This window comes from Microtus oregoni, unplaced genomic scaffold (genome assembly GCF_018167655.1).
Source record: "Microtus oregoni isolate MIOR12 unplaced genomic scaffold, Mior012 000001F_ref0000356, whole genome shotgun sequence".
Taxonomy (NCBI): Eukaryota; Metazoa; Chordata; class Mammalia; order Rodentia; family Cricetidae; genus Microtus; species Microtus oregoni.
The window spans coordinates 91,309,213-91,318,941 of record NW_024543060.1 but is presented as its reverse complement, the minus strand read 5'-3'; positions in this window follow the sequence as shown (position 1 = coordinate 91,318,941).

Below are 9,729 nucleotides of genomic sequence, written 5' to 3'. Positions count from 1 at the left end.
CACCTGACTTCTGGGCTCCATGTGGGCCACCGGGCTACTTACTTCCAAAACCTCAGTAAGTTGGAACAGCATTGCAACAAATTGAGTCCTTCTCGGGTGCCAAAATGAAGTGTTCTTTCCCTCCAATGGTTATACTGTCAAATAGATCCCCCAATCTTTCCCTCCTAGATACTCCAACCGTCAGTTTTATCCCAGTTTTTCGTGCAAACTACTTGTTTAAAAATGAGCTGTCGGAATTTCATTTCGCTGGTGCTGTATCTGATGTTCTTGGTTTCAAGAAAATAATTATACTCAAATCTGAATTTTTTTGAAGCTGCCTCAATTAACTCTGGTTTAAAGTGTTTCATGGGAGGGAGACCATGGATGTTGGTAGCTAACTGCCACTTGAAAAATGCAAGAAAGATGCGACCACCAAGCAGAAATATGTGCATATCGCACACATGGCAAAGCAAGCTTGCAGTATCCTCCTCTCCCACCCCAAACCCCATCCCCTGCATTCAATTCACTATCAGAAATGGTGATTTCATTCTTCTAGTTGCCCTGACCAAAAACCTTTGTGTATTAATTATGAACCGCTGCCTAACAAATCACCCATAATTGGGCATCTTGAAAGTATACGTACCAACTCCTGAATCCTTGAGTGAGAATCTGAATCTGGCTTAGCTGACTCCTCCTTATGGCCCTCCCAGGCTGCAGTCCTGTACTTAGTGGGTGCCAAGAACACATCTCAAGGCTGACCAGGGCTAGAGCCATGGCATCTCAAGGATCACCAGGGATAGAGCCGTGGCATCTCACCAGCCGCTGACATGATTTTGTTCTTCTTCTTATTGGACTAAAGCCTCAGTCCTCTCTGACTGTGGGTCAGGGACTGCCCACCCCAGTTCCCTGCCACACAGACCACTCTAAGGCAGCCTGCTCCATTGACAAGTGCAAACTTGGATAAAGAGAGGGAGCCCAGCAGTGAAGACCATTTGCTGTTCTTCCATAGAAGTCACGTTCGGTTCCCAGCATCCATGCTGGGTGGCTCCCAAGCACATATAATTCCAGTTCCAGGGAATCTGATACCCTCCTCCGCCTCTTCAAGCACCTGAACACGTGGCCACACTCACACACAGATACATGAATAAAAATAAATCTTAGGCAAGGGGAGGGGCTAGCCAAAAAAGTAGGTGAACTTACCACCAAGAAGGTAGGCATTGTGTTCGTCATGGAAGTGAGAACTCATAGACTTAAGTAACTGACCAGCCTGCACCATATCCAGTGAGCAACAAGTTGAATTTGGATAACTGGTTGTTTGTTGTTAATGTTTGTAAATTTTTTTTATTTTTACTTTATGTGTAGAGTGTTTGGCCCGCATGTATGTGCGGTGTGCAGTGCCAGTGGAGGCTGGAAGATAGCGGCAGGTCCCCTGGAACCAGAGTTACAGACAGTTGTGAGTGCCATGTGGGTGCTGGGAATTGAACCCAGGTCCTCTGGAAGGACCAGCTAATGCTCTTAACTGCTGGGCAACTTCTCCCAGTCCTAAAGGGTTCTTCATCTTGCAGTTAGATGCAGTCCTGGTCCCTGGGAATTTGACAAGCATGGGTTGCTGTATTTATGAGAATGTAGCAATACTAAGCCACTTTCATGATTCTAAGATATAAACACACATTTTCAGCAGCTATGTTTTCTCAAAATGCCTCCCAGCCTTTGACTTATGGTCGGTTATACAAAGTCACAACATCATCGCCATCGCTCAGTCCTTTCTGCCGAGCTCCACAGAGCTCCAGTTACAAATCTCCATTTTACTTTATATTTTTGAGACAGGGTTCCTCTATGGAGCCCTGGCTGTCCAGAAACCCACGCCATAGACCAGGCTGGCCTCAAACTCACAGAGATCTTCCTGCCTCCCGAGTGCTGGGATTGATGGCATGCACCACCATACATGGTCAGTAACAAAATTTTAAAGGGAGCCCCAGCAGCACCAGAGAGTGCATGGGGTAGAACGCCCCCTCCTCAATGCCATGGATGGCAATAACAGCATGGCCACTGCTGTCCGGCGATGTGTAAATTCTATGGACATGGGTTTTACCTGCTTTGTTTATCACTGTGCCTCACACTTGAGGGAAGGCTTCTCTGTGGGAGAACAGTAGAATACATAGAAATGTAGTCTCTCTCTCTCTCTCTCTCTCTCTCTCTCTCTCTCTCTCTGTCTAATACAATAAAGAAACTCTAAGACTTCTTCAGGGCTCCATGCTGAGTCCATCTTAGGTCTAACCACTCATCCCAACTCCAAAGCGAGAAAGTCCCCTCTGGATCAAGGGTGGTCTCTGACTTAACCTCAGAAACCACACTATCTAGTCCTTGGAAAAAGCTGCAGGGGACACTCTGCCAAGATGCGTGCAGCTCTGAGGACGCCGTCCACCAACAGACAGACGATGGGAAGGAGGAACAGTCGTGGACAGCGGCCCAGGACGGGAGGAACTAGGTGTGCTTCTCTGCCTAATAACCCAAGGCAAAGGAATCAAGGGGCTCTTTGTGAAAGGAACTAGTCAAAATTTTCCATAGCAACAGGCCCGGAGCAGACAAAAATGACCCCTCAACTCTGAGGGCTTGCCTTGTTGTGTCTGAGGTTGGCCAAGATGCCAAAAATGTGTCCAGTAGCTTAAATCATATTTTAAAACTCCTTGGTAACATAGCCGCATTCGGCTCTACAATTAGGTTTAATACAAAAACAATGTTTTGTTTGTTTGTATGGAGATAGCCTACCATGTGCCCTGGGTTATCCTTAAATTTCTTTTTGCCCTTATTTGTGTGTGTGTCCGTATGTCTAAGCGTGGGGACCGTCATGCCACAGCACACGTGTGGAGGTCAGAAGACTACATGTAGTTCTTTTGTACCAGAAGGATCCTGGGATCTAATGCAGGTAGCCAGGCTAGGTAGCAAAGCTCCTTTATTCTGACCCCCCGCGTAGGGCCTTAAACATTTGATCCTCCGCCTCTGCCTCCTAGGGACTGGGATTACGGGCATGTCCCCCCGTGCTGAGCCTTGAACTCACATAGATCCATCTGCCTTTGCCCCCTTAGATCAAAGGCACATGTGACCACGTCCAGTTAGGAATGTGTAAGAACTGGCTCTTTCTGCTGTTGCTGCTGATGACTAGAGTTTGCCCATAACAGCTCTAAAAAAATATAACGGGATACGAAAATGAACCCCAAAGAGGGGAATGTCCGAGGATGAGACACGGACTGTGGACAGGGCGGGTGCAGAAGGCTGTGTCTGAGGAGCACGTTCCTAAACAATGGCTCCTTTAAGGAGTTGGTGATTGTGTAAATGCTATTAAGATGCCACGGGAGGGGCTGGGGATGCAGCTCAGTTGGTGGCGCACTTGCCTCACGTGCATGAAGCCCTGGGTATTATCGCCAGCACTGTAAAAAAACAGATGTGGTGGTATATGCCTGTAATCCCAACTCTGGCGAGGTAGAGGATCAGATCAAGGTTATCATTGGCTATAGGGGAAATTCAAGGCCAGCCTTGGCTATGTGAAACCTTGTCTTTAAAAAAATAAGCCCTCCAAAAAAGAGAAAGGAAGGAAGGAAGGAAGGAAGGAAGGAAGGAAGGAAGGAAAAGCCAGGTGGTGGCACACACCTTTAATCTCAGCACTCGGGAGGCAAAAGCAGGTGGATCTCTGTGAATTTGATGCCAGCCTGGTCTACAGAGCAAGTTCCAGGACAATTAAGGCTGTTACACAGAAAAACCCTGTCTTGAAAAACCAAAGGAAAAAAAAATGTTCTAAGAGATATGGAAAAAAGGTGCTGTGGGTAGGACTTGGGACATGGTATTTAGCCCAAAGTCACTAGAAGATAGAAGAAGCAACTTGGAAGGGTGATGTCTCACCAGAGAGAAACCCGGGGGAGCCACCTGCCCTGAAATCGTCTGCTGAAATCGTGAGGCACCTTGCCCCGTTCCATCTCTCTCCACAGGCAGCATCCCCTGCATCTGAAGGCTGTGGCCCGCAAGGGTGACAGCAACTGCTGGGGACATCAGAACAGCATCTGTGGTGGTCTGAATGGAAACGGCCCCCATAGGCCGATAGGAAGCGGAGCTCTTAGGAGGTGTAGGGCTTTGTTGGAGGAAGTGTGCCATTGGGGGGTGCGGGTGGGGGATGGCTGTAAGCCTGCCCCAACTAAATGTTTTCCTTTGTAAGAGTTGCTGTGGTCCTGGTGTCTCTTCACAGCGATAGAAACCCTCACTAAAACAGCCTCCTTCCAGGTAGACCTTGAGAAATGGCAGCCGACTGGCTCAGTGTTCAGAGGCACCGTGTTCTTCAGAAGACGAGAATGACAGAGTCCACTGTGGAACAGCCTCGAGGATATTTTCTAACCACTCGTAATCCGGGTGGCCTTACAAAGTGACTCTTTTTCACTTATTAATTATGGCTTTCTAAGTGTAATTTTAAAAACCTGCATAATGTTCACACAGCCATCGTCATAACGTGTACAAGTTTATGAGCGTTTTTCTTTCTCTTAGCACCCCTCTGTGAACCGGTCTTCACCTTTGACAACTGCTGCGTCATTTTAGATGACAGCAGGACTTTGTTTTTAGTTGGCAACACCATAACTTACATAACAAACACTCCAGTTTCTCCCAGGTCTTCTCTGTCACTGGCTCTGATGGAAATCTTTCTCAAGGCATTTATAGACACTGACTGCTAAAACCCATTTTCATGTTCTTTCTGGTCCGATGAAAGAGGGAATTTTTTTTTTTTTGAGTGGCCTCTGAGTTGCTTTTAGAGACATCGAGTCCTATGTTTGTTATTGAACCTACAGGACAACTGGAGCTCTCTGTTCTCTGACACCAATCAGTCCCGCCCCAGAGCTGCTCAGAAGAGGGCCGGTCCTTCAGCAGCTACTCCATACGTGAGTAAGAAATGAGTGCATGGCAACACGCCCAGCGAGCATGTAAGAGCATCCTGGAATCCTGGTGTTCCGAGTCTACGGCATACCCACACGGCTGTGTTGCCTACTTCACGTACGGCAGAGGGAGCTGACCTCTGAGGCTACTGAACTATTTCAACTATGCAGAAATGTATTTTTAACGTCTCGTTACGGGCTCTCTCTTCTGCTTCCCGGCGTCTTTTACTCATCCCAGAAAAAAAAAAAATTCCAGTGAGTCATGGTCCATTAAGGATGCAGAGGTGAAAAGAAAAGAAAGCAGGAGGAGGGAGAGGGGGAGCCCTGAGCGTCCCTGGGGAAGGAAAAAAATCACCAATGTGTAAAAGATCATCTGGGCTTCATTAATTAACAACACATCACTGGTATTATTAGCTTTGGCCTTGATTAGATTTGATCAGATTAGTTTGATCCCTGCTAGCACCCTGGACGTTAGTACAAGCGATCTTCCTGTCTCATGCTCGTCCTGGCTCATCCTGAGGAGGGCCGTGCTGATGGTGACGAGGGTGGTGGCAATGATGGCACTGCTCAGGGTGGCGGTAGTGACAAAAGTAACGGGTGTGGCGGTCATGATGGAGCCTCTGTTGTGGGAGTGGTGGTGGGGATAACGAGGGTGAAGATGATGACGATAATGAAGGTGGCATACACACATGGAAATATTGTCATTCTATGCCCCAAGTCCTTCAAATGCATTGACCCACAATTCCCAACAGTCAGCTCAGCAGGTATTGTTGTTCTGAGTTTACAGAGTGGAATCTGACATTGGAGCAATTACACAATTTGGAGTATTGGGAGAGACCCTGAGGCCGAGGGAACTCTCGACTCCCCTTACACACAGGGACTATGGGTCCACTTGGCCACTTGTCTTGGTTAGGATGGGATGGGACATGCACAGTAGTAACAAGCTTTGCCCGACTTTCCCAAGCTCCTTCCCTGTCTGTGTGACCAGATTCCTTCAGGTGACAATTGGGGACAGCTGTCCTCCATGCAACGACTGTCTATCCAGGCTGCCTGGACCCATCCCTTTGAAGCTGTCCACATGGTCTCTGCTCACTGTCATTGTCCCGAGCCCGTGACTGCTCGTGTGTTCCCACCAAAGGAGGAAGGAAGGAATGGGAACTGCTGAAGCCCAGACGTGTCTACCACATTACACTCGGGCACTGTTCCTTCATCTGCCTATGTTCATGGCTGGCTGTCTCCCTTTTCTCTTTTCATTCAGTCTGGGAGTACACTCACACTGAGGGTGAGCTTCCCTCCTGCACAATGTCTGTCCGGAAATACCTTCAGGTGCACATCCGAAGGTCTGCCCCACTTGGGAGCTGGTAACCGAATTAACTGTCACGCCACGATGGGAGTTCACTGTGACCTTGGTTAAGCTTGGCTATCTCCCCCAAAGCCACACCTCCTATCATAATCTTGGGGGTCAAGATTTCAACATCTGAACCAGAAGGGAAAGGAGGGCACAGACATTCAGACAACAGAGATCTAAAGAGAATGGTATACACTGTGCCCTTTCTCAACTGTCTTCCCTTTCGAACTTGTATTTAGGACTAGGTGTCATAGTGCAGGCCTGGAATCCCAAGACTCAGGCATTGGAAGCTGGAGGACAGTGAGTTTAAGGCCAGCCTGGGCTGCAGAGTGAGACCTCATCTCAAAACAAGCAAATCCAAAATAAACCAGCAAAACCTGAAGCCTCTGAGCTGCCTGCTACTATCTAAACGGACTCCCGTTGACTGAGGCTGCTTGTTCGTTCCCGGCTGCCCAGACCATAAAATAATCACACAGAAACTATGTTACTTGCAATATGGTTTGGTCAGTAGCTTAAGCGTATTTCTAGCTAACTCTTATATCTTCAATTAACCCATTTCTATTATTTTATATTTTATCATGAGGCTCGTGGCCTACCGGCAAGGTTCCAACTGACAACTTGCATCTTTCTCCTCTGGTGGCTACATGGCTCCTCACTGACTCCATATATATTCCAGCCTGGCTATATTCTGTTAAGCCATTGGCCAAAATTAGCTTCTTTATTAACCAATAAAAGCAACACATATATAGAAGGATTTCCCACACTAGACTCTGACCTCGGGTCTCTCCCACCATCCCAAGTACCTTTTTGGAGACCTGGCTTCTCTCAGCACTTCTCAACCCGCTCCTACCCTACAACTCTCCAGCCCTTGAGTGTCCTTTCCTTCCCGTCCCCCCACACCTCCTCCCTATATAACTCAGCCATTTTGGCTGTGCAGTCTCTTGGTTCTGCTCCTGGGCCTCTCTTTTCCCTCCTGCCCTCTCTCTTCTTCCCTGTCCTTTCTTTTCCTCTCTCATTCTTTCCTCCCTGACCTCTCATGACTCAGTCTATTCTGCTGACCATGTTTGGTCTGGACATGGATGCTTCTTCTGGCTATTTTCTCCCTCATACCTACAATAAAAACCTTCTCCTCGACCATCCCTAGGAGCGGTCATGGCCTCATTTTCACTTAAAGGCCAGCTGAAGGCCCCCAGAGATGAGCACATTCCAGCCTGAAACTTGAATATGGTGCCTTGTACTGTAAAAGGTAACGTGCAGGCATTGCTAACTTAAGGATACAGAGGTGCACAATCACCCTCGATTTCCCAGATGGACCCAAGTTAATAACGAGGACCCTTACAGGGAGGAAGAGGACCCAGATAGGAGATAGGACCACAGAGCAAGAGGTTGGAGTGGCACACAGAGGGGTCGCACGCAGGCAGGGCGAGAGGAGCAACGATCTCTGGAAGCCTGGGGAGGAGGGAGGCGGCTCCTGGTGGAATGCAGCCCACGCAGCCCTGACCGAGAGCTGCAAGAGAGCAGAACCGGCTTCTTCAAGTCGCTGCGTTGGTGGTGACGTGTCACGGCAGCCCTGGGAAGCCCACTTCGACTGCCCCAGGACAAACTGTGAAGGGCCACTGGCTCCTCACGTGGACCTGTGCGAAGTGAGATGAAGGCCTGACCCTGTGCTGCCTTCTGCGTGTGTCTCCTGTACATTGACAGCATAAGACACCGGCATAAGGCTACTGCAAAAAAACGCTCAAGTACGAATCTCCTGGGAAGCCGGTACTCAAGCCTGCACGCATCTTATGCTGTCTCTAAGTGCCTCTTTCCTGTAACCCTGTGTGTAAATCCCTCCCTAACAAACTCCAGCTGCGTCTCCTATGGGCTCACCTGAGAACCTTCTCGCCAGGCAATCAGGAATCCCCACCCCAGAGGTCTCTGAGAATGCCTTGCCTTTGTGGGGTTAGAGATGGGGTTAGAGATGCATCTCCATCCCATCACCGCTGTGACACTGGTCATGTCTCAAACAAAGGGCGGCTGCTAAAGAATTCTTTCCTTCTCTTATTGTTTATTAATTTATAGGCAGGGTCTCAGGTAGCCCAGGCTGGCCGCTAACTCAATTTATAGCCAGGGATGACCTTGAACATTGCTACTCCTGCCTCTACCCCTCTGTGTTGTGATTGTAGGTGTGGGCCTCCATGACTGGTTTTCTGCGTGCTGCAGACCCAGCGGAGGGTCTCCAGCACCCTGAGGAAGTACTCTGCCAATCGAGCTACATCACTAGTCTTTCCTCCTTCCTTCTCTTCCTCCTTCCTTTCCTGCAGCAAATGGGATCATAGAATGGTCCCTGACGCACAGTGAGCAGGACTGCAGATGGTCCCCGAGGCACATTGCATAGGACTGCGGGCAATTAGGAAAAAATCATGGGTCACAAGGGTTGCACACTTAAGCTAAGACCTGCTTTTGCTGTGGATGAAGGTTACAGCCATGTTTGTAAGAATCCCAGGCTTCCAGACGGAGAGGAGAAATGCCGTATACACTCAGGCTGTTAGCATGTTCACTGCTGGTCTCATGTTCTTGTTTGAGACCACTGTGAAGAGGACCACTGTGAAGAGAACGTTGTATGGAGACAAGGCCACAGCCAGTGCCGTCAACCATGATGGAATTCTTCTCTCACAGCCGGCGAGAGTTCAGATTCCCGAGCGAGGGGCTCCTTTCTCTTCCCGTGTCCCCCTAGCTTACCCTGTCTTCCTATCTTGTTTCCATTGTCCTTTTAAGTCACCCTGGTGTCCAGGAACAACAGGGTAAAAGTCTTGGTGACAAGAGACCGAGGCCACACCCAAGCAGGACAGATCACCCCCAAGATGAGCTTTACTCACAATGGGAAGGCTTAATCTGAGGAGAGATTTTTCTCCAGAAGCCAGATTTGTTCCTTTCCCTGATCATTAACAATGGACCTGATGACCCTGCGGGACCCGAGCTGAGACAATGCCAGGCGGGAACACACGTCAGGACCCCAAGTCCCGACTCCTCCTAAAGTTCACCTGGGTTCCCTGAAGATCTGCAGGCCTCAGGCTCGGCTCTGGCTGCCCTTCTGCCCTCTGGCTGCCGACACGGTAACTCTGCCTTCACACCTTTCTTTAGCTAGAGGATCAGGACAGGTGACCAGCCCGGCCTGCTGAGGAGGCAGAAGCTGGGCTTTGGGGCTGAAACTGTGGGTTACCCTGGGAGGTGAAAAACATACAAGGAATAAGAGCAGTAACAATGCTGTACGGACAGCCACCAAGTGTCCAAGTGCACTCCTGCCTGTCTGGACAGGAACCCCACAACCCCATGGAGGAGGCTGGTCTTACCTTTACCTTAGAGGTGGACTGAAGGAATAGCGCCCCCTGCTGACAGGGCAGAAACAATCCAGATGGGATTTTTATGTATTTATGTATTTATTTATTTATTTGGTTTATCGAGACAGGGTTTCTCTGTGTAATAGCCCTAGCTACCCTGGAACTA